This window comes from Ovis canadensis, chromosome 4, assembly GCF_042477335.2.
Source record: "Ovis canadensis isolate MfBH-ARS-UI-01 breed Bighorn chromosome 4, ARS-UI_OviCan_v2, whole genome shotgun sequence".
Taxonomy (NCBI): domain Eukaryota; kingdom Metazoa; phylum Chordata; class Mammalia; order Artiodactyla; family Bovidae; genus Ovis; species Ovis canadensis.
The window spans coordinates 127,440,117-127,468,112 of NC_091248.1; the positions used below are offsets into that span (position 1 = coordinate 127,440,117).

At 41.7% G+C, this 27,996-nt stretch overlaps 1 protein-coding gene and 2 pseudogenes across 2 annotated transcripts in view; 1 reads left to right on the top strand and 2 right to left on the bottom strand.

Moving 5' to 3' along the window:
- Positions 1-27,996, top strand: part of LOC138439611 (GTPase IMAP family member 5-like) — a 90,663-nt gene that overhangs the window by 22,464 nt on the left and 40,203 nt on the right. The gene's annotated exons all lie outside the window — the stretch shown is intronic.
- On the bottom strand, positions 6,811-7,952 carry LOC138439840 (asparagine synthetase domain-containing protein 1-like; annotated as a pseudogene).
- On the bottom strand, positions 8,027-8,262 carry LOC138439778 (ASNSD1 upstream open reading frame protein-like; annotated as a pseudogene).

Sequence of the window (27,996 nt, forward strand, 5' to 3'; positions counted from 1 at the left end):
TGATCTGTATATTGTCACCCTGCTTATTTGACTTACATGGAGAGTACATCATGAGAAACTCTGTACTGGAAGAAACACAAGCTGGAATCAAGATTGCCAGGAGAAATATCAATAACCTCAGATATGCAGATGACACCACCCTTATGGCAGACAGTGAAGAGGAACTAAAAAGCCTCTTGATGAAAGTGAAAGAGGAGACTGAAAAGGTTGGCTTAAAGCCCAACATTCAGAAAACGAAGATCATGGCATCCGGTCCCATCACTCTATGGGAAATAGATGTGGAAACAGTGTCAGACTTTATTTTTTGGGGCTCCAAAATCACTGCAGATAGTGACTGCAGCCATGAAATTAAAAGACGCTCACTCCTTGGAAGAAAAGTTATGACCAACCTAGATAGCATATTCAAAAGCAGAGACATTACTTTGCCAACAAAGGTCTGTCTAGTCAAGGCTATGGTTTTTCCAGTGGTCATGTATGGATGTGAGAGTTGGACTGTGAAGAAGGCTGAGTGCTGAAGAATTGATGCTTCTGAACTGTGGTATTGGAGAAGACTTTTGAGAGTCCCTTGGACTGCAAGGAGATCCAACCAGTCCATTCTGAAGGAGATCAGCCCTGGGATTTCTTTGGAAGGAATGATGCTAAAGCTGAAACTCCAGTATTTGGGCCACCTCATGGGAAGAGTTGACTCATTGGAAAAAACTCTGATGCTGGGAGGGATTGGGGGCAGAAGGAGAAGTGGACGACAGAAGATGAGATGGCTGGATGGCATCACTGACTCAATGGACGTGAGTCTGAGTGAACTCCGGGAGTTGGTGAGGAACAGGGAGGCCTGACGTGCTGCGATTTGTGGGGTCTCAAAGAGTCAGGCACGACTGAGCAACTGAATTGAACTGAACTGAACTGAGCCACAGTCAGCTCCAGGTCTTGTTTTTGCTGACTGTATAGAGCTTCTCCGTCTTGGCTGCAAAGAATATAATCAATCTGATTTCGGTGTTGACCATCTGGTGATGTCCATGTGTAGAGTCTTCTCTTCTGTTGTTGGAAGAGGGTGTTTGCTAGGACCAGTGCGTTGTCTTAGTAGAACTCTATTAGCCTTTGCCTTGTTTCATTCTGTATTCCAAGGCCAAATTTGCCTGTTACTCCAGGTGTTTCTTGACTTCCTACTTTTGCATTCCAGTCCCCTATAATGAAAAGGACATCTATTTTGGGTGTTAGTTCCAGAAGGTCTTGTAGGCCTTCATAGAACTGTTCATCTTCAGTTTCTCCAGTGTTACTGGTCAGGGCATAGACTTGGATTACTGTGATATTAAATGATTTGCCTTGGAATCGAACAGAGATCATTCTGTAGTTTTTGAGATTGCATCCAAGTGCTGCATTTCGGACTCTCTTGTTGACTATGATGGTTATTCCATTTCTTCTAAGGGATTCCTGCCCACAGTACTAGATATAATGGTTATCTAAGTTAAATTCACCCATTCCAGTCCATTGTAGTTCGCTGATTCCTAGAATGTTGATGTTCACTCTTGTCATCTCCTGTTTGACCACTTCCAGTTTGCCTTGATTCATGAACCTCGTATTCTAGGTTCCTATGCAATATTGCTCTTTACAGCATTGGACATTGCTTCTATCACCTGTCCCACCCACAACTGGGTGTTATTTTGCTTTGGCTCCATCCCTTCATTCTTTCTGGAGTTATTTCTCCACTGATCTCCAGTAGCATATTGGGCACCAGGTTTCCCTCATAGCTCAGTCTGTAAAGAATCTGCCTGCAATGCAAGAGGCCTGGGTTTGATTCCTGGGTCGGGAAGATCCCCTGAAGGAGGAATTGGCAATCCACTCCAGTATTCTTGTCTGGAAAATCTCATGGACAGAGGAGCCTGGTGGGCTACAGTCCAAGGGGCCGCAAGTGTCGGACAGGACTTAGTGACTAAATCAACCAACCAACCTGGGGAGTTCATCTTTCAGTGTCCTATCATTTTGTCTTTTTCATACTGTTCATGGGGTTCTCAAGGCAAGAATACTGAAGTCGTTTGCCATTCCTTTCTCCAGTGGACCACATTCTGTCCGACTTCTCCACCTTGACCCATACATCTTGGGTGGCCCCACATGGCATAGCTTAGTTTCATTGAGTTAGACAAGGCTGTGGTCCATGTGATCCTATTGGCTAGTTGTCTGTGATCGTGTTTTCAGTCTGTCTGCCCTCTGATACCCTCTCTCAGTGCCTACCATCTTGCTTGGTTTTCTCTTACCTTGGATGTGGGATATCTCTTCACAGTTGCTCCAGCAAAGCGCAGTTGCTGCTGTTATGTCGGACGTGGGGTAGCTCCTCCCGGCCACTGCTCGTGAACTTGGGTGTGGGGTGGCTTCTCCTGGCCACCACCCCTTACCTCAGACATGAGGTAGCTCTTCTCGGCTGTGCTTGTGTGCCATCACAGCTGCCCTTGCTTGTTAGACTTCAGTTTTATTGTCTGTAATATAAATTTATATGATATATGAAGAGTCAGAAAAATATGGCTCATAATCAAAAGATTAAACATTAGAAGCAGAACTACAGATGACTCATTCATTGAACTTAGGACTTTAGCTATTATAAAAGTGCTAAAGATTTATAGAAAAATAAATATAATGGGTTAAGAGTTCATTAGAGAAATAGAAATTCAAAAGTATTAATTCTAGCACTGTAATCTCAATGGACCTCATAGAATATTGACATTAAAGAAAGAATCTGTGAACTTGAAGGCAGATCATGAGAAACTAAGACTAAAGCATAAAAGGAAAATATGAAAAATAGACAAGCACAGCACTAGTGATCAATGGGATAATATCAAGCCATCTAAAGTAAGAGAAGAACAGACTCAACGGGGAGGAAAAACAATATTTGAAGATATAAAGACAAAAATTTTTAGATTTTGATGAAAAATTTCAAGTCATAAATCCAAAAATCTGAACTTTATGTGGGAAATAGAAAGAAAAACAAAATCCTGGCATTTTGGAGTCAAATTACAGAAAACTAAGAAAAAGAGAGACAGGAGAGAATAATTTAAAATCAACTAGAGGAGAGGGAAAGCCACATTACACACAGGGGGAAAATATAGGAAAAATGGCTACTTTCTTTTAAGAGCTCACTTGAACCAGAAAACACTGGAATAAGTTTTAGATGGCGAAGAAACATAAAAGATAGGCCCAGAAAAACAACCCATCACAAATGAAGATTGAAGAAAGACATTTTAAGATAGAAAACCAGAGAGAATTTGCATAGGACTTGAGATATAAGAAATGTTAAAGAAATTCTTCAAGATTAAAGAGAATGATACCAGATAGAAGTTTGGGTCAACAGGAAAGAATAAAAGTTTATGGAAATTTTAAACATTTGGGAAACATGGAAGACTACTATTTTGATCATTGCTTAGTTTCTCAAAAAAATGAAATTGACTAAGGCAAAACAATAATGACCTATTGTGAGTTTCTGACCCACAAAGAAGTAAAAAATGACAGTATCACAAAGTAAGGGTAGGGACTAAATGAAGTACACTTTCATAAGTTTCTTATATCTTCTTTGAAGTGGTCTACTATGAATTCAAGGTAGAGAATAATACATTAAGGATAAATATTTTAGTTTCTAGAGCAGCCACTAGAAAAAAACACCAAAAGAGGAGAGAAAATGGAATACTTTTGAAGAGATCAACACACAAGAATGAAAAAAAGAGTAACAATGAAAATATGGGGCAAACAGAAAGCAGAAGCAAGAGAGTAAAGGTAGACGTAAATCCCGCTCTCAATGCAGGGGCCTGGACGCAGTCTCTGGACAGGGAGCTCGATCCTACATGCCACAATTAAGAGTTCACATGCCACAACTAAAGACCCTGGCATGCCACAATTATAGATCCCAGTGCAGCCAAATAAAAAAATATTTTTTAGAAAACCTATATCTATCTAAATCCAACCATAATGATAGTTATTTTAAATGTAATTTATCTTTGACAAAAAAGCAAAGATAATCTAATAGAAAAAACATAGTCTTTTGAAAACTTTCATTTATTTTCACTTTTTAAATTGAAGTATACTTGATTTACAATATTGTATTAGTTTCAAGTGTACAGCTTAGTGAATCAGTCTTTTTTATAGATTATATTCCATTTAAGGTTATTACAAAATAATAGCTGCAATTGCCTGTGCTGTACAATATATCTTTGTTGCTTATTTATTTGCTTCATAATATTTTGTATCTTTTAATCCCATATGTAAGAGATACCCCTATTTCCTCCTTTTCTCTCTCCCCATGTATCCACTACTTTATATTTTATATCTGTGAGTCTGTCTAAAAGCATAGACTTTTCAATAAATGATGCTTGACATGCACATGCAAAAAAGAAGAAAAAAGAGCATAGTCACAGACCTCATACCTTTCACATGAATCAATTCAAAATAGATCATAGATAATAGCTGTGAAAAGAAGAGAAGCGAAAAGCAAAGGAGAAAAGGAAAGATATTCCCATTTGAATGCAAAGTTCCAAAGAATAGCAAGGAGAGATAAGAAAGCCTTCCTCAGCAATCAGTGCAAAGAAATAGAGGCAAACAAAAGAATGGGAAATACTAGAGATCTCTTCAAGAAAATTCGAGATACCAAGGGAACATTTCATGCAAAGATGGGCTCGATAAAGGACAGAAATGGTATGGACCTAACAGAAGCAGAAGATTTTAAGAAGATGTGGGAAGAATACACAGAAGTACTGTACAAAAAAGATCTTCATGACCAAGATAATCACGATGGTGTGATCACTACCCTAGAGCCAGACATTCTGGAATGTGAAGTCACGTGGGCCTTAGGAAGCATCACTATGAACAAAGCTAGTGGAGGTGATGGAATTCCAGAGCTATTTCAAATCCTGAAAGATGATGCTGTGAAAGTGCTGCACTCAATATGCCAGCCAATTTGGAAAACTCAGCAGTTACCACAGGACTGGAAAAGGTCAGTTTTCCTTCCAATCCCAAAGAAAGGCAATGCCAAAGAATGCTCAAACTACCGCACAATTGCACTCATCTCACACGCTAGTAAAGTAATGCTCAAAATTCTTTAAGCCAGGCTTCAGCAACACCTGAACCACGAAATGCCAGAAGTTCAAGCTGGTTTTAGCAAAGGCAGAGGAACCAGAGATCAAATTGCCAACATCTGCTGGATCATCGAAAAAGGAAGAGATTTTCAGTAAAACATCTATTTCTGCTTTTTGACTATGCCAAAGTCTGTGACTGTGTGGATCACAATAAAATGTGGAAAATTCTTAAAGAGATGGGAATACCAGACCACCTGACCTGCCTCTTGAGAAACCTATATGCAGGTCAGGAAGCTATGGTTAGAACTGGACATGGAACAACAGATTGGTTCCAAATAGGAAAAGGAGTTTCGTCGAGGCTGTATATTGTCACCCTGCTTATTTAGCTTCTATGCAGAGGACATCGTGAGAAACGCTGGGCTGGAAGAAACACAAGTTGGAGTCAAGATTGCCGGGAGAAATATCAATAACCTCAGATATGCAGATGACACCACCCTTATGGCAGAAAGTGAAGAGGAACTAAAAAGTCTCTTGATGAAAGTGAAAGTGGAGAGTGAAAAAGTTGGCTTAAATCTCAACATTCAGAGAACGAAGATCATGGCATCTGGTCCCATCACTTCATGGCAAATAGATGGGGAAAGAGTGGAAACTGTCAGACTTTATTTTTTGGGTCTCCAAAATCATTGCAGATGGTGATTGCAGCCATGAAATTAAAAGACACTTACTCCTTGGAAGGAAAGTTATGACTAACCTAGATAGCGCATTAAAAAGAAGAGACATTACTTTGCCAACAAAGGTCCGTCTAGTCAAGACTATGGTTTTTCCAGTGGTCATGTATGGATGTGAGAGTTGGACTGTGAAGAAAGCTAAGCGCCGAAGAATTGATGCTTTTGAACTGTGGTGTTTGCGAAGACTCTTGCGAGTCCCTTGGACTGCAAGGAGATCCAATCCGTCCATCCTAAATGAGACCAGTCCTGGGTGTTCATTGGAAGAACTGATGCTAAACCTGAAACTCCAATACTTTGGCCACCTCATGAGAAGAGTTGACTCATTGGAAAAGACCCTGATGCTGGGAGGGATTGGGGGTAAGAGGAGAAGTGGACCACAGAGGATGAGATGGCTGAATGGCATTACCGACTCATTGAACATGAGTTTGTGGGAACTCTGGGAGTTGGTGATAGACAAGGAGGCCTGAGATGCTGCGATTCATGGGGTCACAAAGAGTCTGACAGGACTGAGCGACTGAACTGAACTGAAAGATGTACAACTGTAAAACTCTTATTAGAAGATAATATTGGAGGAAATCTAGGTGACCTTGTATGTGGTGATGGCATTTTAGATACAAAACTAAAAGCATGATTTATGAAAGAAACAATTGATAAGTTGAACTCTTTTGAAATTGAAAACTTTTGCTGTGCAAAAGACATTTTAAAAAATGTGCAATAAAACAGAACACAGAAAATATGAAGTAGAAAATCAAAATTAGATTTTTGTAAAATTTGTCAAGTTAAATGTCTAAACAGGTAGATCAAACAAAAAGAAATAATATTAAATTGCCAATGTCAGAGTTCACAGAGGAATTATTACTATAGTTCCTAATCATATCAAAAGGATGATAAACTATTTTGTTTCTGCAAATAAATTCAACTACTTAAGTCTAGTGGGAAAATTCCTTGAAAAACACAATGTATCAAAATGAGTATAAGAAGAAATAAAAAACAAAATCAGAATAGGCTTTTACATTTGATTTTAAAAGACATTATAATGTTAGTAGAATAATGTGCAAAAATTTTGAATCACTGTGTCCTACACCTGAAACTAATATAATGTTGTAAATCAGGTGTACTTCAAGAAGATCAGTTTGTTCATCTAAAGAAATATGATGGTCAACAAGGGCTGTGATGACCATGGAATCAACCCCTCCAGAAAAGAGAATTGGAACATTTGCTTTCCTATTACTAGTTTTCAAAACTTCGCTTGGTGTCAGGTTTTCATCCCTAGGTAAACACAAGACATATCTCTTGACTGTGATACTCAGAACACCAGTGAATTGCTGAACTACTTCTTTCATGTGTTCATCAGTAAGAAAGATCTGACGGGTCTCTTGTCAGTGGACTCCTGGAAATGCTGCTTCAATGGGTCTCAAACGCAGCTTGTGGCAATGCCATATTTAAAGGGACAACAGATTCTTTAAGATATAGTTTGGCTTCATTTGCTGCCACCAAGACAAATGTTGGCAAGCGTGCTGAAATCTCAGTCAGGATATTAACACATTCTCTAATATCATCTCCCCCTCCCAGAATTGTATTCCCAAGGATATAACTTTAAAACGACAGATTTGGAAATGGAAACAGACTTGAGATCAATTCTGAAAATTCCAGATGCTGGAACTTCCTGCCACTGATCCGGCCACTCCAGATGCTTGGGTGCCAACTAAAGAGAGGCAGAAACTCTTGCCCAAGTTCCTAAAATGCCAAAGCAAGCTACGACGACCAAGAAAGTCCCTACCAAACCATAAAGAATGGCTAGATGCTTGATAATAAATAAAAGGACAAGGACCTTGGACTTTTGAGAAGAGCAACAAAATATCAGATTCATTCTTACAAGATGAAAGATAATGAAACATGATTTGCATATCATTCTCTTCGGCTTGGACCTTGATCCCACTAAAGACTTCTCTATTCCACAGGAGTACATTGCCTCTTTCATCTTCCTAGGCTGGGCAGTCAACACATCTCTTAAGTGAAGGACACGGCCAGAGAATAAACACTGGTAGTTAACATTGGGCCTTGACAACTGTTACTCCTATTGGGCCCCGTTTAAGATTACACGGTAAATACTCTTTCAAATCTTTGCAAAATGCTCAACAGAAAAGCTTATTGCCCAACAGATGCCACACATTGATATGTAAAATCAAGTTGGCTATTTCTTGATTTTGGTCTTCTCTGAGTTTTCTATTTCTTGATATTCTTTCCTTAGCTCATTGAATGTATTTTTGCTTTCAGAAAGCATTTCTGTTCGGTCTGCAGGAAAGAATATGTTGCTGTTTTGTTGCTGCCTATATACTTTCCTGTTCTTCTTCAGGTTAGAAAGTTCATCCACAACGACTTTTTGTTCTTTAATCTTTGTTGAGCTCTTCCTTGTGCAGGGTCGAGCTTTCAGCAAGGACCAGCCCATCGAGGTCCTCAGGTCGCTCACCCCGGCTGGGCATCTCTGGGGAGAACCAAATATTCTCCCAGCAATCTTGATTCAAGCTTGTGCTACATCCAGCCTGGCATTTCACATGATGTACTCTGAAAATAAGTTAAATAAGCAAGGTGACAATATACAGCCTTGACATACTCCTTTCCCAATTCGGAACCAGTTTTCATGTCCGGTTCTAACTGTTGCTTCTTGACCAGAATACTAATTTCTCCGGCGGCAGGTAAGGTGGTCTGGTATTCCCATCTCTTTAAGAATTTTCCACAGTTTGTTGTGATCCACACAACAGTCAAAGGCTTTAGTGTGGTCAATGAAGCAGAAGTAGATGTTTTTCTGGAATTCTCTTGCTTTTCCTGTGATCCAACAGATGTTGGCAATTTGATCTCTGGTTCCTCTGCTTTTTCTAAATCCAGTTTGAACACCTGAAAGTTCTCTAATTAATGTATATTTTCACTAAACATGGGAGAGTTCTGTTTGCTTCATAGTCTCAGAAGTTTCTCAGAGTTTTCTGTATTATACTTTCAACACAATTTAAAAATTATTCTTGGGCTTTTTATTTTATTTTGTAGTTTTTAATAGAAATTTATTTATTTTAATTGAAGTCTAATTACTTTACAATATTGTATTCGTTTTTTGCCATACATCAACATGAATCCACCATGGGTGTAGATGTGTTCCCCATCCTGAACCCCCCTCCCCCCTCCCTCCCCATGCTATCCCTCTGGGTCATCCCAGTGCACCAGCCCCAAGCATCCTGTAAAATGCATTGAACCTGGACTGGCAATTTGTTTCATATATGATATTATACATGTTTCAATGCCATTTCCCCAAATCATCCCACACTATCCCTCTCCCACAGAGTCCAAAAGACTGTTCTATACATCTGTGTCTCTTTTGCTGTCTTGCATACAGGGTCATCATTACCATCTTTCTAAATTCTATATATATGCGTTAGTATACCGTATTGGTGTTTTTCTTTCTGACTTACTTCACTCTGTATAATAGGCCCCAGTTTCATCCACCTCATTAGAACTTATTCAAATGTATTCTTTTTAATGGCTGAGTAATACTCCATTGTGTATATGTACCACAGCTTTCTTATCCATTCATCTACTGATGGACTTCTAGGTTGCTTCCATGTCCTGGCTATTACAAACAGTGCTGCAATGAACATTGGGGTACACGTGTCTCTTTCAATTCTGGTTTTCCTCCGTGTGTATGCCCAGCAGTGGGATTGCTGGGTCATAAGACAGTTCTATTTCCAGTTTTTAAAGGAATTTCCACACTGTTCTCCATAGTGGCTGTACTAGTTTGCATTCCTACCACCAGTGTAAGAGGGTTCCCTTTTCTCCACACCCTCTCCAGCATTTATTGCTTGTAGACTTTTGGATCGCAGCCATTCTGACTGGCATGAAATGGTACCTCATTGTGGTCTTAATTTGCATTTCTCTGATAATGAGTGATGTTGAGCATCTTTTCAAGTGTTTGTTAGCCATCCGTATGTCTTCCTTGGAGAAATGTCTGTTTAGTTCTTTGGCCCATTTTTTGATTGGGTGGTTTATTTTTCTGGAATTGAGCTGCAGGAGTTGCTTGTATAGTTTTGAGATTAGTTGTCAGTTGCTTCATTTGCTATTGTTTTCTCCCATTCTGAAGGCTGTCTTTTCACCTTGCTTAGAGTTTCCTTTGTTGTGCAGAAGCTTTTAATTTTAATTAGATTCCATTTGTTTATTTTTTCTTTTATTTCCAATATTCTAGGAGGTGGGACATAGAGGATCCTGCTGTGATTTATGTCAGAGAGTGTTTTGCCTATGTTCTCCTCTAGGAGTTTTATAGTTTCTGGTCTTATGTTTAGATCTTTAATCCATTTTGAGTTTATTTTTGTGTATGGTGTTAGAAAGTGTTCTAGTTTCATTCTTTTACAAGTGGTTGACCAGTTTTCCCAGCACCACTTGTTAAAGAGATTGCCTTTTCTCCATCATATATTCTTGCCTCCTTTGTTAAAGTTAAGGTGTCCATAGGTGTGTGGATTTATCTCTGGGCTCTCTATTTTGTTCCATTGATCTATATTTCTGTCTTTGTGCTAGTACCATACTGTCCTGATGACTGTGGCTTTGCAGTAGAGCCTGAAGTCAGTTCAGTTCAGTCGCTCAGTCGTGTCCGACTCTTTGCGACCCCATGAATCGCAGCACGCCAGGCCTCCCTGTCTATCACCATCACCCGGAGTTCACTCAGACTCATGTCCATTGAGTCCGTGATGCCATCCAGCTATCTCATCCTCTGTCGTCCCTTTCTCCTACTGCCGCCAATCCCTCCCAGCATCAGAGTCTTTTCCAATGAGTCAACTCTTCACATGAGGTGGCCGAAGTACTGGTGTTTCAGCTTCAGCATCATTCCCTCCAAAGAAATCCCAGGGCTGATCTCCTTCAGAATGGACTGGTTGGATCTCCTTGCAGTCCAAGGGACTCTCAAGAGTCTTCTCCAACACCACAGTTCAAAAGCATCAATTCTTCGGCACTCAGGCTTCTTCACAGTCCAAGTCTCACATCCATACATGACCACAGGAAAAACCATAGCCTTGACTAGATGGACCTTAGTCGGCAAAGCAATGTCTCTGCTTTTCAATATGCTATCTAGGTTGGTCATAACTTTTCTTCCAAGGAGTAAGCGTCTTTTAATTTCATGGCTGCAGTCACCATCTATGGTGATTTTGGAGCCCAAAAAATAAAGTCTGACACTGTTTCCACTGTTTCCCCATATATTTCCCATGAAGCGATGGGACCGGATGCCATGATCTTCGTTTTCTGAATGTTGAGCTTTAAGCCAACTTTTTCACTCTCCTCTTTCACTTTCATCAAGAGGCTTTTTAGCTCCTCTTCACTTTCTGCCATAAGGGTGGTGTCATCTGCATATCTGAGGTTACTGATATTTCTCCCAGCAATCTTGATTTCAGCTTGTGTTTCTTCCAGTCCAGTGCTTCTCATGATGTACTCTGCATAGAAGTTAAATAAGCAGGTGACAATATACAGCCTTGACGTACACCTTTTCCTATTTGGAACCAGTCTGTTGTTCCATGTCCAATTCTAACTGTTGCTTCCTGACCTGCATAAGGATTTCTCAAGAGGCAGGTCAGGTGGTCTGGTATTCCCATCTCTTGAAGAATTTTCCACAGTTTATTGTGATCCACACAATCAAAGGCTTTGGCATAGTCAATAAAGCAGAAATAGATGTTTTTCTGGAACTCTCTTGCTTTTTCCATGATCCAGCAGATGTTGGCAATTTGATCTCTGGTTCCTCTGCCTTTGCTAAAACCAGCTTGAACATCAGGGAGTTCACGGTTCACATATTGCTGAAGCCTGGCTTGGAGAATTTTGAGCATTACTTTACTAGCATGTGAGATGAGCGCAATTGTGCAGTAGTTTGAGCATTCTTTGGCATTGCCTTTCTTTGGGATTGGAATGAATACTGAACTTTTCTAGTCCTGTGGCCACTGCTGAGTTTTCCAAATTTGTTGGCATATTGAGTGCAGCACTTTCACACCATCATCTTTTAGGATTTGAAACAGCTCGACTGGAATTCCATCACCTCCACTAGCTTTGTTTGTAGTGATGCTTTCTAAGGCCCACTTGACTTCACATTCCAGGATGTCTGGCTCTAGATGAGTGATCACATCATCATGATTATCTGGGTCGTGAAGATCTGTTTTGTACAGTTCTTCCATGTATTCTTGCCACCTCTTCTTAATATCTTCTGCTTCTGTTAGGTCCATACCATTTCTGTCCTTTATCGAGCCCATCTTTGCATGAAATGTTCCCTTGGTATCTCTAATTTTCTTGAAGAGATCTCTAGTCTTTCCCATTCTGTTGTTTTCCTCTATTTCTTTGCATTGATCACTCAGGAAGGCTTTCTTATCTCTTCTTGCTATTCTTTGGAACCCTGCATTCAGATGCTTATATCTTTCCTTTTCTCCTTTTCTTTTTGCCTCTCTCCTTTCTCAGCTATTTGTAAGGCCTCCCCAGACAGCCATTTTGCTTTTTTGCATTTCTTTTCCATGGGGTGGTCTTGATCCCTGTCTCCTGTACAATGTCATGAACCTCATTCCATAGTTCATCAGGCACTCTATCTATCAGATCTAGGGCCTTAAATCTATTTCTCACTTCCACTGTATAATCATAAGAAATTTGATTGAGGTCATACCTGAATGGTGTAGCGGTTTTCCCTACTTTCTTCAATTTGAGTCTGAATTTGGTAATAAGGAGTTCATGATCTGAGCCACAGTCAGCACCTGGTCTTGTTTTTGTTGACTGTATAGAGCTTCTCCACCTTTGGCTGCAGAGAATATGATCAATCTGATTCCGGTGTTGACCATCTGGTGATGTCCATGTGTAGAGTCTTCTCTTGTGTTGTTGGAAGAGGGTGTTTGCTATGACCAGTGTGTTTTCTTGGCAAAACTCTTATTAGTCTTTGCCCTGCTTCATTCCGCATTCCAAGGCCAAATTTGCCTGTTACTCCAGGTGTTTCTTGACTTCCTACTTTTGTATTCCAGTCTCCTATAATGAAAAGGACATCTTTTTGTGGTGTTAGTTCTAAAAGGTCTTGTAGGTCTTCATAAAACCGTTCAACTTCAGCTTCTTCAGCATTACTGTTGGGGCATAGACTTGGATAACTGTGATATTGAATGATTTGCCTTGGAGACGAGCAGAGTCTCCAACTCTGAAGTCAGGCAGGCTGATTCCTCCAGTTCCATTCTTCTTTCTCAAGATTGCTTTGCCTATTCGAGGTTTTTTGTATTTCCATACAAATGGTGAAATTATTTGTTCTAGCTCTGTGAAAAATACCATTGGTAGCTTTATAGGGATTACATTGAATCTTTAGATTGCTTTGGGTAGTATACTCATTTTCACTATATTGATTCTTCCGATCCATGAACACGATATATTTCTCCATCTATTAGTGTCCTCTTTGATTTCTTTCATCAGTGTTTTATAGTTTTCTATATATAGGTATTTAGTTTCTTTAGGTAGATATATTCCTAAGTATTTTATTCTTTTTGTTGCAATGGTGAATGGAATTGTTTCCTTAATATCTCTATTTTCTCATTATTAGTGTATAGGAATGCAAGGGATTTCTGTGTGGTGGTTTTATATCCTGCAACTTTACTATATTCATTGATTAGCTCTAGTAGTTTTCTGGTGGAGTCTTTAGGGTTTTCTATGTACAGGATCATGTCATCTGCAAACAGTGAGAGTTTTACTTCTTCTTGTCCAATTTGGATTCCTTTTATTTCTTTTTCTGCTCTGACTGCTGTGGCCAAAACTTCCAAAACTATGTTGAATAGTAGTGGTGAGAGTGGGCACCCTTGTCTTGTTCCTGACTAGGGGATTTTATTTTGTATTGCTGTTGTTTAAAAATCACAAGTTATGTGTACTTGGCTATTGTTTGTAAGACAGTTTTTATGACTTAAAAAAAAATTGGCATCCATCGGTTTACTAAATTCTATTGTTTGCATAGTTTATTAGTTTATTCTCTTGATTTCTCCCAGATATATAATCAAAGCGCCTATAAATAATGATAATTTCACATCCATCTTTATGTTTTTATACATGTGGCTTCTTTGTCTTTTATGGTTTCAGTATATATTTCCTCTAGAAAAAAGTTTAAAATAGTGTTAATAGTGAACATTTTAATCCCCCAAACATCCACTAAAGCTCCAAAATCTTTATTGAAATCTTTTTATTAATAGAATACACTCCCTGAAAAACCTTTTAGTACCAGCTCTTCTTAGCAGTTCCAGAGAATAAAGGTGGGAATGAAGCATTCAAGTACCCAAAGATGTTCTTGAAGGCCAGAGCATTAAAAAAAAAGAAAGAAAGAAAGAAAGAAAGAAAGAAAGAAAGAAAGAAAATCTTAGGATAAAATAAAGTGGAAAAGGTCAGAAGTGACCAGACATGGCCAGTAACACTTAAAGGGGGAAAAGAGGAGAGGAGGAAAAGAAACAAACAAACAAACAAACAGAAAAAAACCAAAACATTGTGATGACCACAGCCCAGGAACACAGACCCACTGAAAGAGTGAGATTCAATCCCCAAGTAATGCTTCCCTCCTCACTCCTCCCTACAACACAAGACACAAGATGAAAACAGTGAATAAAGAGAAGTGAACAGCAAGATACAAGTTCTATTTAAGAAGGGGTTTTAGGGAAACCCACAGACAATGGGGGCAAACAAATAAGGGCACCAGAGGAGAATGAAGCTCCAGCAAACATTAAACACAGCCCAGCTCCCAGCCAGGTCAACATAAAATCTCACACCGCAGGCCTATTCACCTTAATTCCTCGTATCTGATATTATCATGTCCGACTTTCAGCAACATTACAGGATGTGCTAAAGGCAGGAGAAAACACAGAAAGCAAACCTTAGACCCAGACTCTGATGTGACACAGATCTTGGAATGTTCAGGCACAGAATGTGTGTGGATATACCCAAGTATAGAGAGACACTTATTGTAAAGAATTGGCCGGTGAGGCTTATGGGATTATGGAGGTGACAAGTCTCAAGATCTAGGGTCAGCAAACTGGTGACTCTGGAGCCAATGGAGCAGCTGAAGAAGAAGCTGGGGGAGGAAGAGAGTCAGGGAGTATGCATCATGATGGAGAAGACAGAGGATGTCTGCAGGAAGGGGAATTCTCAAAAAGGGAGGAAATCAGTAAAAAATCACTCTGCTGGCAGCACGTTTTCTGAAAGATCTGCTGCTTTGGTTTATGCCTCTGAATTCTACTAGTCCGAATGCAGGATAAAGTAGTAACAACACTCGTGTTCCTGTTTCCCCTGTTGATGTTACTAGCGAAGTCATTCAGTTGTGTCCCAGTCTCTGCGACCCCATGGATTGCAGCCTGCCAGGCTCCTCTGTCAGTGGGGTTTTCCAGGTGAGAACACTGGAGGGGGTCGCCACCAGGGCTGCAGACAAGTGCAGCCCACAGAACTTTCTGCGTCGGGGGTCTTCTCACAGCTGATGGCTGCACTCTCAAGGGTAGTTTTGAGCTGAGCTTCCGGATCACGTATTACAGAAAAAATATCTGCCATGTCCTCTATGTGTGTGTATGTCTGGGGTACTGTCATTGATCTCCTCCATTCAGCCTGCAGTGTGTTAGCTCTCAAAGGAGAAACAGAGTTCAGGAGAGCACATGGCCCCAGGAGACACAAGACATGGGCATTCCTCCTGCCCCACAGACAGCGGGGCAGTAAGTCCAAGGCCGTGGTGACTGTGCCTGTGTGTGTGAGTCTGTGTTTCTGTGTGTATTGTGCTTGAGAATGTGTTGCAGGGGTGCTGTGCATACTGTGTTTGTGTGTATATGTGTATGTATATGTGTGTGTATTATATTTGTGTGTATGTGAATGTTGTGTGTGTCTATTTGTGTATAGATGAATATATGTGTGTTATGTTTGTTTGTATCATATGTACGTTTATACGTGTGTTTGTATGTTTGTGAGTACATGCATGAATGGCGTGTGTTGTGTTTCTATGTATGAGTTGTTGTGAATATATCTGTGAGTGGTCTCTGTGTCTTATGTTTGTGTTTGTGTGCTGTGTATGTATGTTCATATGTCTGTGAGTAAATGTGTATTCATGTGTGTTGTATGTGTGTGCTATGTTTGTACTTTAGTACGTGTATGTGTGTAAGTAGTGTATGTGTTGTGTTTGTGTGTATATTTTGTTTGTATGTTTGTGAATGTGTTTCTCCTGAGAAACCTCACAAGGTAACAGATCTGCTCCATGTTGGAGACAAACACTGGCGCGTGGCCCACGTGTGGTGATGCACTGTCCAGCAGGGTCTGGGGTGAGGCGGCCAGGGGCTGGGCAGATAGCTCTCTGGGCTTGAGAGTGGATGACTGGAATTCCTGGTGGGCGACATACCTTCCTTGGCAAAGAGGACTGGGAATTGCTCTAGAAAACATCGTGAAATGTCCTGGAATCGTTCAGGGGGAGAAGATATCAGGAATATGTAGTTTGGACTCAGCATCCACATCTCCAGGGACGTGGCGGCTCTGGCAGCGTGACCACCCAAGTCAGTGGCCTGGAGCTGAGTGCCGAGGACCCGGGGCTCCTGGCAGGACTGGACCTCATGTGGAGAGGGAACCTATGCATGTCTGCCGCCCTGCTCACTGCCCAGCCTACGGCCTCTGTGGCCCTCACTGCCAGGCTCCCCCCACAGATCGTTCAGGCCCCATGAGCCCCTCACCAGCCCCTCCAGCAACGTTCTGCTCATGTCCACCCAGAACCCTGGCCACTGCTCCCAGGACAGTGTCTGTCAGGATGCATCTCTGATCATTTCTCCCCATCACAGAATCACCACCCACCAAGTCATGAAGGGGAAAGAAGGGGAAAACAGGGTCCCTAAAGGAGGTAGTGGGTGTCTCAGACACCCCCTACCCAGTCCCATGCCAACAAACCAACACAGACAGCTTCCATGGGCAAGAGAAAGGCAAAAGTCAGGAGCCCCTGAAAGCTTGGAGGAAACATCAATAAGACACATGATGGTTTTTTTCTGGATGGAGGAAGAAGAATTCGAAATCCCTCTCCTGGAGGAACCTGAAGAAGGCGCATTTCAAGATCTTTCTCCAGATGGGTCAGGAGGTAGAACAACTTTCTAGCAGACATGAACTTGAGAGAGGTGGGGCTGGGGCCTGAGGGGCAGGTGGTGTGCTGGGAGGGGCAGCGGGAGTCCCCCCTGACAGAGATTTGCCCACCGGGGTGGCCATCACCAGGTGTTTGTGTTGGGCCTCCCTTCACCCCAGCCAGACAGAAGGGAAGAGCCCCTGATGGTGCTGTGGGTCACAGGGGGTGACAGACCACAGCCACTGCCCCTTCACTGAGTGTCAGGAAGGATGTGTTTGTGGGTGTGGCAGACGGCTCACCCTAGGCCCCTGGTGGGTGTCGCGCTGGCTCTATTATAAGACTCTGAGGACCACCGGGGCTGAAAAGCACTAGTGAACACATAGGATGCAATCAAGGGCCCACAGGTCTGGGCTCTGTCTTCCCAAGGGGCTCCCTCCCCCCAAAAGCTGTTTCATCAAGGTCAGGGGCTTCACTTTCATGGGCTCAACTTGACATCTAACCTGGGGAGACAGAACTTAGGAATTTAGGAATGCTGGAAATCCATCACTTTCCTGGATAAAGGAATTGATTGGCAACTTATTATGCATTTCAACGCAACTATGTTTTAGTAGACAAACTTCAGTGGCCTGAGCCATTGGGAGAAGCCCTTAATATTAAGCTGCATAGGAGAGCGACAGTCCCAGTGTTCACACCCGATTTATCCTTTTTGTAGCAATTGGGGTTAAGTATTACTTTAAAATTCCTCTTCTGTGCTCAATGTATTTGGCTTTTAAGTCCAAAGGCATGGCATGAGTGTCTCCAGGCTTGCCCAGATGGGAGACCACTGTCTTCCTCTAGCTTTGCATCTGAGAGTACAGATGGACATTGCCCTTCCCTGCTTCTGTGGAACTCCCAGTCATTCACTCAGGTCACCTGGGGAAGTTGGAGGGAGCCCATATCTTCCAGTCAGAGTTGGTGGGTGGGTCAGCCCACCAAGGCAGAAAGGCAGGAGAAATATATCCCTGCTGGGCAGAGCTGGAAGAAGATGGTGCCAGTCCTGGCCTCAAGAGGCTGAGGGATCTGCACTGAGACACAGCAATGTCTTCGCTGGGAACAGACTGGGAATGAGCTAGGGTTTGATGCTTCTCTATGTGCTGTGGGTCCTGGGACCTGCAAGGCCAGAAGGAATTCCCTTCATGCCCTCCAGCCGCAGTCATTTCTAAAATCTGGACATGGAGTCCTCAGTATTAGATGGGCATGAAACATCTATTCGCAGCTGATGGTGCTGATATTCTCCTGGGTGAGGGTGTCCAGCCCAAACTTCACCGGTGGAACTTAGGACTGTGACCCCAGTGTGAGTTGTGCTGTGGAGCTGGGAATCTGGCTGAAAGGCCCCCACCTTCACAACACTCCTTGTTGGGAAAAGTGTAGGTAATGTGACGTGTTCGATCATGGCAGGGAGACGACAGACACAGAGGCTTGTGCTTCCAACTTCACCCTCTTCCTGGAAAGGGTCTCCAACCAGAGGTGCTCGAGGAAGCTCAAGCTCCCAGTTCATGAGGGGATGATCCCACCTGGTATAGGTGGCCTGAGAAGAAGTTTCAAAACAGAAGCATAAAATGTGGCGATCTACCATATGATCCCACAATTCCACTTCTGGGGAATATACCCCATAGAGTTGAAACAGATGGTGAATATATGTTCACTGAGGTGCATAGTAGCATTATTCACAATAGCAAAAAGTGGAAACAACCTCCCAAATCCATATATATCTGAATATGGATTCATATATACACCTACATTCATATATACACCTACACCTACAGTGGAATATTATTCAGCCTTAAAAAGGAAGGCAATCCTGACACTTGCTCCAACATGGATGAACCTTGCACACATTATGCAAAGTGAATAAGCCAGACACAGTAGGGCCAAAATTGCCTGATCCCAGTAATGTGAGGTCCTTAGAACAAACACATGGAGAGAGAAAGAGCAGTGGACGTTGCGTGTTGGGGGAGGCAGGATGGGGAGTGTTTACTGGGGACAGGGTGTCATTCGGGAAGATGGAAAGATCTTGAGATGCCCAAGTGATGACTGCCCAAGTGTGAATATACGGAAGGCTACACCTAAATATGGTTCAAACAGTACATTTTATGTTATGTATTTTCTACCTTAATTTTCCCCCAAAAAATTCAGAAAAGAGAAAAGGAAGGAAAGCATGTGAACCTAGGGCATATCTCGGATGCAGACGCTGGTCTTCCTTTGTCCTGCCCCCACCCAAACTGTGTGCCCCCGGGTAGGCTAAAGCGGGGGACAGGCTCTAACCCTGACCCCTACCTTCTCTTGTTGCTTCCAGGGCTGCGGGGGTGATGAAGGGACCCTGCAGACGCTGAAGCTCATCCTGGTGGGAAAATCTGGGAGCGGGAAAAGCACCACGGGGAACAGTATCCTCAGGAGGAGAGTGTTAGAGTCCAAGCTCAGCGCTTGCCCGGAGACCCAGGCCTTCCAGCAGGGGCACTGTGCGTGGGAGGGGAGGGAGCTGCAGGTCATGACGCCCCGGACATCCTGTCCTGCTGGGTAGCGCTGTGGGGGACCACTCTGAGTGCACGCCTCTGGGGCTTCCTGCCTGTCTCCCTTGGCCTGGAGTGCACCTCCAGGCCTCTCACTTGCCTGCTCCATCCCAGGGGGTCCCTGTCCCCTCCTGTCTCCAGGGCAGCCTCTGGGAGAATCTGTAAATTCTTCAAGGGTAAGTGAAATAAAGTCATTTTGTTTCTAAGTGAATTACCCATTACTTCATAGCCACTAAACTAACAGCTAAAGTCATTCACATGTCCTTTAAGATAAGAACATAAATATCTTTCACTTAGGTACTTTCTTTTTAACCCTGTTGGCTTAATTGATCTCATCCTAGAAAATAAAAGTATTGACCAAATGACAGGCACTGTCACTCACAAAACGTCGTCACTAAATGGCAAATGGCAATCACTTAAAACACATCTTTCATTAAAAATTCTAAAGGAATTGCTTAAAATTTTACGGAATATGGGGCTTTCTCTCCTTTATTACTAAAACTCAAGGAAAATCCCTCCCACGACATTTCAGAAGGAAGGGGAATTGTTGCTTCACACCATCACTCCCTGAGCATCAGAGAACAGGGAAGGCATTGTCGGTTTATTCTGGAAATCCCATGAAAGAAAGAGGTTCTGTGGATGAGGTCACGTGTAGGGGGAAGAGAGGGGGTTGTCTTGGCCAAAGCTGTGAAAATAGTGACCTTTGGAATTCATTATTCTCAAAAAAAAAAAAAAAAAAAAAATCCCTACACTGGAGCAAAGCACGAGAGAGATCTGGAGAATCCAAAGTGACCAGTGAGTCCATTGGCTGCTTGCTCCTTGGTGGGTCAAAGCAGTGGCTAAAAATTTCAGGAAAGTTTTCCAGCTCTAAATTCTCCTGTAATAACTTTCACACACTCTGTAGAAAATTAAAAAATAATGAGAGTTTTTAAACAACTGTTGGAAGACGCTGAGAGTGACCAAGTACAGGGAGAGGCTATGGGGAACTTGACACTTCACTCAGGGGCCACGTGGCCGTCACATGTAAGTGGTTCCCTGTGGGGCCCTAAATGGGAAACCTTAAAAAAGATGGATTAGCTTTGTGGTTGAAAACTAAGATGACGACTGGCGGAAGAGATAGGGGCGTGGTCTATGTTGTAGTTTTTGATTGGCTCTCTTGATTTTTGTGTACGTGGACAGTGTGTGATCACCATAGACTCTTGTTATAATGAAGGCACGTGACGATTTGACCTTTAACGTGATTGGTGTAACTATGGCATATTATGATTTGACCTTTAACGAGATTGGTGTAATTATGGCACATGACGATTTGACCTTTAACATGACTGGTGTAACTATGGAAAGTCTCTAGCAAAACCCCCTTGCTTGTTCGTATAAACCAAGAGTTTGTGGCAGTAAAGCGGAGCTGCTTAGATGGCACCCCTGTCTCTCGCTCACCCCTGTCTCTCGCTCACCGAGGGACTGGGTTGGCAGGCAGCAGGCTCACCTCTCCTCGGGACCCTTTGGCTTTGCTGAGGGAAGTTCTGCTGCCTCTCTCTTTCTGCGGAGCGCCCCCCACAGTTTCCCCTGAGAGCAGGTCTCCATCCTGCTGATCCAGGGATGTCGCTCAAGCAGAAATTCACAGGATGGAGTTGGCAGCCAGAGAGGGTAGATATTGACGGAGAACTCCCACAGAGGGGCATGGGTGGGAGCATGAGCAATTCTGCTTAAAAATTCCCTTCAAATCTTTGGACGACCCAGGAATTGTGGTCTCTAAAGGGTCCAGGGGAAACATTTTAGAAGGATGAATAAGCTGGTCAGAGATTTCAGCAGTTGCCCTCAGCAGCAAAGACAGAATTTTAGATTCTAGTCCACCAAGTATTCCACTGAAATACTAGTGGGAGTAAAGATCACCTCAGGACTAAGGGACTTGCCCTGAAAGAGCGAAACTGGAACAGCTCCTTGGTTTTGACATTAAGCCTTCCCAAGTTAAGTTCAAAGGCATCGACCAGTAATTTAAGTGCCTGCTGGAGCAAACCCAGTACTCTTCAGAAGAGCATAATAATATCCCAAGTCTCTACAACATGCTATGGAGAATATCCTGTAAACTATTAAAAGTTCTTATTTTTAACATGAAGGTTCAGTTCAGTTCAGTTCATTCTCTCAGTTGTGTCTGACTCTTTGTGACCCTATGAATCGCGGCACACCAGGCCTCCCTGTCCATCACCAACTCCCTGAGTTTACTCAAACTCATGTCCATCGAGTTGGTGATTCCATCCAGCATCTCATCCTCTCTCATTCCCTTCTCCTCCTGCCCCCAATCCTTCCCAGCATCAGGGTCTTTTCCAATGAGTCAACTCTTCGCATGAGGTGGCCAAAGTATTGGAGTTTCAGCTTTAGCATCAGTCCTTCCAATGAACATCCAGGACTGATCTCCTGTATAATGGACTGGTTGGATCTCCTTGTACTCCAAGAGACTCTCAAGAGTCTTCTCCGACACCCACAGTTCAAAAGCATCAATTCTTCAGTGCTCAGCTTTCTTCACAGTCCAACTCTCACATCCATACATGACCACTGGAAAAATCATAGCCTTGGCTAGATGGACCTTTGTGGGTAAAGCAATGTCTCTGCTCTTTAATATGCTATCTAAGGTAGAAAGATTGAAAGTTATAAAACTTCCCTCTACACATGTTTATCTGCATCTCATAATGTTTTGTGTGTTCTCTTTTCGCTCTCACTCAGTTTATGATATTTTGCATATTCTTTGTGATATCTTCTATCACTCATGGATTATTAAGGAGAATGTATTTAATTTCAAAATATTTGAGGATTTTCTAGAAATTGCAGTATCCAGCATGGTAGACACTAGCAATATGTGATTATTGAACATTTGAAATATAGCTATACCTGGGAAACTGAACTTTTATTTCATGATAATTTGTTTTAATTTAAATTTAAACACTGAAGCACTGTAAAATAATTTACTATAGAAATACACTTCACTCTAATGGTTGTATCACATATTATTGTTGTATAGCAATGTAAACCTTGGGAACATTTATCGTTTCTAGTGTCAGAACATAAGGACATCATCACTGATTTAGTCAATGTCCGAAGACATTTGTCCCTTTGAACAATCTTCCTAATGAGTGTTGTGGTACTTTTATGAATACTTTGTGTAGACAGCATGGGTAACAGTGATACAGAGCTACATTTAGTTGTTAATAAATTTAAATCCTGATGATTATTTTACCTATACTAGATTCAGATTAAGTTTTAGTTAAAAGTAAGCATGGAGAAAATTTAAGCTTCCAGATGAAGTTGATGCAGAATGAATGGAGATGACAAAGCAGGTACTAAAACTGGAACAGGAGAGAGAAAAAGCCTGGAAGATATTTTACAACATTCAGGATGAATGGTAGTGCAGTGGGCTGCAGTGCAGTGAAACCAAGAAAAAAGAAACAAACAAAGGTGTTAGAGATCTTTTCAGTAAATACATACAGGGTTTGATGAAAGGGTTCCTCTTAGCCATCAGAAACAGACTTGACAAAACTAGTAACGGAAGCCAGAACTGAATGGCCAACAAAAAACACTCTGGACGGGTTTTAACAGACTCAGGAGTTGCAACTTGGGCCAGCTATAAAACAGCTTGGGTTACTGGGGGAAAGAAAAAGTTCAAACGGAGAGATGATGAAAAATATTATTACTCTGGTTATGGAAAGTTTTCTTGCAAATTTTAAAAGAAAAAAACTAAAAATTCTAGTGTATACAAAACATGAAAGACCTTCCACCAAATAATTGCCCAGAGAGACCTTTAAAATAATATCAAAGAGCAATGGATTTAAAGTTTTAAAAATTGCAAGTCTTTTTCTTTAGAGCTACATGAGAAGTGTGACTTTAGACATGATTGATATAACCCTGTGAGTATGCCTTTATTTTTTTAAGCCTTTCTCCTTTTTATTTTAGCCATGGATGGAAATGTGTGATTTTCTCTTGACATGAAAATATTTTCAATGCATGGTGATCTTGCCTTATGGGTTTAGTATTTTCTGCATAACTGATACAGGAACTCCTATATGATTCCCCTCCATCCTGTTTTAAAAGTCAGAAAAAAGCAGCAAACTGGGAGGGAAATAGCTTATCCTCAGAGTAGTAATGTTTGAAGGCTTTCAAAGTATGTTGGTTTTTCCCTCCTTCCAACTGCATGTCTCCATTTTCTTCTTCAGTTCAGTTCAGTTGCTCAGTCGTGTTCAACTCTTTGTGACCCTATGAATCATAGCACACCAGGCCTCCCTGTCCATCACCAACTCCCGGAGTTCACTCAAACTCATGTCCATCCATCCATCCGTCTCATCCTCTGTCGTCCCCTTCTCCTCCTGCCCCCAGTCCCTCCCAGCATCAGGGTGTTTTCCAATGAGTCAACTCTTTGCATCAGGTAGCCAAAGTATTGGAGTTTCAGCTTTAGCATCATTCCTTCCAAAGAAATCCCAGGGATGATCTCCTTTATGATGGACTGGTTGGATTTCCTTGCAACTTTCTTCACAGTCCAATTCTCACATCCATACACGACCACTGGAAAAACCATAGCCTTGACTAGACGGACCTTTGTTGGCAAAGTAATATCTCTTCTTTTCAATATGCTATCTAGTTCGATCATAACTTTCCTTCCAAGGAATAAGCGTCTTTTAATTTCATGGCTGCAATCACCATCTGCAGTGATTTTCTTCTCACAGCTCACAAAATGTAAGGGTCTTGTTGTTGTTAAGAGTTGTTCTTTGTAGGTTTTTTTTTCCTTTCCCCAGATGAAAGTCCTATCTCTCCTTTGTTTGCTTCTCTATGCAGTATTTGACTTGCTCAGTTCTTGCCTGATTGTGTCAATGAGCTCTTTTAGCTGTGCTTAGTCGCCCAGCATTTCACATGATGTTAGCCACCCAGCATTTTGCATGATGTACCCTGCATATCAGTTAAATAAGCAGGGTGACAAGATACAGCCTTGATGTACTCCTTTCCCAATTTGGAACCAGTCTGTTGTTCCATGTCCAGTTCTAACTGTTGCTTCAAGATTGCTGGGAGCAATATCAATAACCTCAGATATGCAGATGACACCACCCTTATGGCAGAAAGTGAAGAGGAACTAAAGAGCCTCTTGATGAAAGTGAAAGAGGAGAGTTAAAAAACTTGTTTAAAACTCAACATTCAAAAAACAAAGATCATGGCATCCAGTCCCATCACTTTACAGCAAACAGATGGCAAAACAATGTGAACAGTGATGGAATTTATTTTTTGGGCTCCAAAATCACTGCAGATGGTGACTGCAGCCATGAAATTAAAAGATGCTTCCTCCTTGGAAGAAAAGCTATAACACTGGGATAACCCAGAGGGATGGTATGGGGAGGGAGGTGGGAGGGGGGTTCAGGAATGGGAACTTATGTACACCAGTGGCAGATTCATGTTAATGTATGGCAAAACCAATACAGTATTGTAAAGTAAAAAAAAAAAAAATTAAAAAAAAAAGAAAAGTGATAACCAACCTAGACAGCATATTAAAAAGCAGACATTACTTTGCTGACAAAGGTCCATCCAGTGAAAGCTTTGGTTTTTCCAGTGGTCATGTATGGATGTGAGAGTTGGATTGTAAAGCAAGCTGAGCACTGAAGAATTGGTGCTTTTGTACTGAGGTGTTGAACAAGACCCTTGAGAGTCCCTTGGACTGCAAGGAGATCCAACCAGTCCATCCTAAAGGAGATCAGTGCTAGGTGTTCATTGGAAGGTCTGATGCTGAAGCTGAAACTCCAATACCTGGCCACCTTATGTGAAGAACTGACTCACTGGAAAAGACCCTGTTGCTGGGAAAGATTGAAGGCAGGAGGAGAAGGAGATGACAGAGGATGAGATGGTTGGATGGCATCACTGACTCGATGGACATGAGTTTGAGCAAACGTCAGAGGTTGATGGTGGACAGGGAAGCCTGACAGGCTGCAGTACATGGGATCGCAAAGAGTTGGAGACGACTGAGAAAATGAACTGAAATGACCAGGCTGAATGCCTAGTTTATAGTCTGGAAATGACTTACTACACAGCATCAGTAAATTGGTAAAAAAAAAAAAAAAGAAAAAAAGAAAAAGTCAGACACCAGAGAGGGAGACTCTTATGCAGCATTAAATATATATATATATATATATATATATATATATATATATATACACACACACACACACATATATATATACATATTTATATATGTGTGTTTGTATATATTGGAGAGGGGCATGGTCACCCACTCCAGTATTCTTGCCTGGAGAATCTTCATGGACAGAGGAGCCTGATGGGCTACGGTCTAAGGGGTCCCAAAGAGAAATCGGACATGACTGAGTGACTAAACACACATACAGGTGTGTGTGTGTGTGTGTGTGTGTGTGTGTGTGTGTGTACATATATAGTTGTTCAGTTGCTCGGTCATGTCCGACTCTTTGCCACCCATGGACTACAGCATGCCAGGCTTCCCTGTCCTTCACCTTCTCCTGGAGCTTGCTCAAACTCATGTCCATTGAGTTAATGATGCCATCCAAACATCTCATCCTTTGTTGTTCCTTTCTCCTCCTGCCTTCAGTCTTTCCCAGCACCAGGGTCTTTTGTAATGAGTCAGTTCTTCACAACAGGTAACCAAAGTATTGGACCTTCAGCTTCAGCATCAGTCCTTCCAAAGAATATTCAGGCTGTTTTCCTTTAGGTTTGACTGATGTGATCTCTGTGCAGTCCAAGGGTCTCTCAAGAGTCTTCTCCAATACCATAGCTCAAAAGCATCAGTTCTTCAGCAATCAGCCTTCTTTATAGTCCAACTCTCACATCCATACATGACTACTGAAAAACCCATAGCTTTCAGTATACAGACCTTTGTTGGCAAAGTGATATCTTTGCTGTTTAATACACTGTCTAGATTTGTCATACCTTTCCTTCCATGGAGCAAGCATCTTCTAATTTCATGGCTGCAGTCATCATCCACAGTAATTCTGGAGCCCAAGAAAAGAAAATGTGTCACTGTTTCTACTTTTTCCCTTTCTACTTGTGATGAAGTGATGGGACCAGATACCAGGATCTTTGTTTTTTGAATGTTGAGTTTTAAGCCAGGTTTTTCACTCTCCTCTTTTACCCTCATCAAGAGGCTCTTTAGTTCCTCTTCGATTTCTGGCATAAGGGTGGCATCATCTGTGTATCTGAGGTGATTGATATTTCTCCTGGCAATCTTGATTCCAGCTTGTGCTTCATCCAGCCTGGCATTTCTCATGATGTTCTCTGCATATAAGTTAAGTAAACAGGGTGACAATATACAGCCTTGTCATACTCATTTCCCAATTTTCAATCAGTCTGTTGTTCCATGCAAGGTTCTAACTGCTGCTTCTTGACCTGCAAATAGATTTCTCAGGAGACAAGTGAGGATGTCTGGTATTCCCAACTCTTGAAGATCACAGTTTGTTGTGATCCACACAGTCAAAGGCTTCACCATAGTCAATGAAGCAGAATTAGATGTTTTTCTTGAATTCCCTTGCTTTCTCTATGATCTAACGGATGTTGGCAATTCGATATCTGGTTCCTCTGCTTTTTGTAACCCCAGCATCGAAATTGTAAATGTTATTATATATATATGTTTTTTAAAAGTCACATTCCTTAAGTATCAGGGAAGGGAGCCAAGTCCTTGGTAATTAGTAAAGCTAGTGGAAGTGATGGAATTCCAGCTGAACTCTATAAAATCCTGAAAGATGATGCTGTTAAAGTGCTGCACTCAGTGTGCCAGTGTGGAAAACTCAGCAATTGCCACAGGATTGGGAAAGGTCAGTTTTCATTCTAGTCCCAAAGAAAGCCAGTGCCAAAGTATCATGAATAATTACATTGAATACATGTCAATCCAGTCTTGGATATGTCTCAGGGACTTTAAAACTGCACATTCTTATAACAAAACAAGTATTCATATGCCCATGTTCAGATTATTTTGATGAAATGATTAAAGTAATGAGATGGGAAATAAATAGCAGAATGATTTTCTTTGTCTCATTTACAGCATTAACCTGGGATGCAAGAATAAGAATAATTGAAAGTATTTATACTGAAAATTACCACTGCAGCTAGCTTGTTTTTTTTTTTTTTTCATCTTAAGCCTGAATTTAATTTTCTTTGAGGAGTATATGTGCTTCTTTGGTTGAATATTTGCTTGTGGAAAGTTGTAATACAAAGCATATTAAATTCACACATAAGAATTTTGACTGAAATGCTGATGATGAAAACTATAGAGACCAAGTCCTCCCACATTCTGCAGAGTGAAATAGAATCTGTCTGCTCAGAGTGACCGCCTCTGCAGGAGTCCTGTGCTTCTTTGCCAGGTGCTTCTCATATCCTTGGGCCTTTGCTAACTTCCCTGGTGGCTCAGTTGGTAAAGTGTCTGCCTACAATGTGGGAGACCTGGGTTCAATCCCTGGGTTGAGAAGATCCTCTGGAGAAGGAAATGCAACCCACTCCAGTACTCTTGCCTGGAAAATCCCATGGACGGAGAAGCGTGGTAGGCTACAGTCCTTGGGGTCACAAAGAGTCAGACATGACTGAGCGACTTC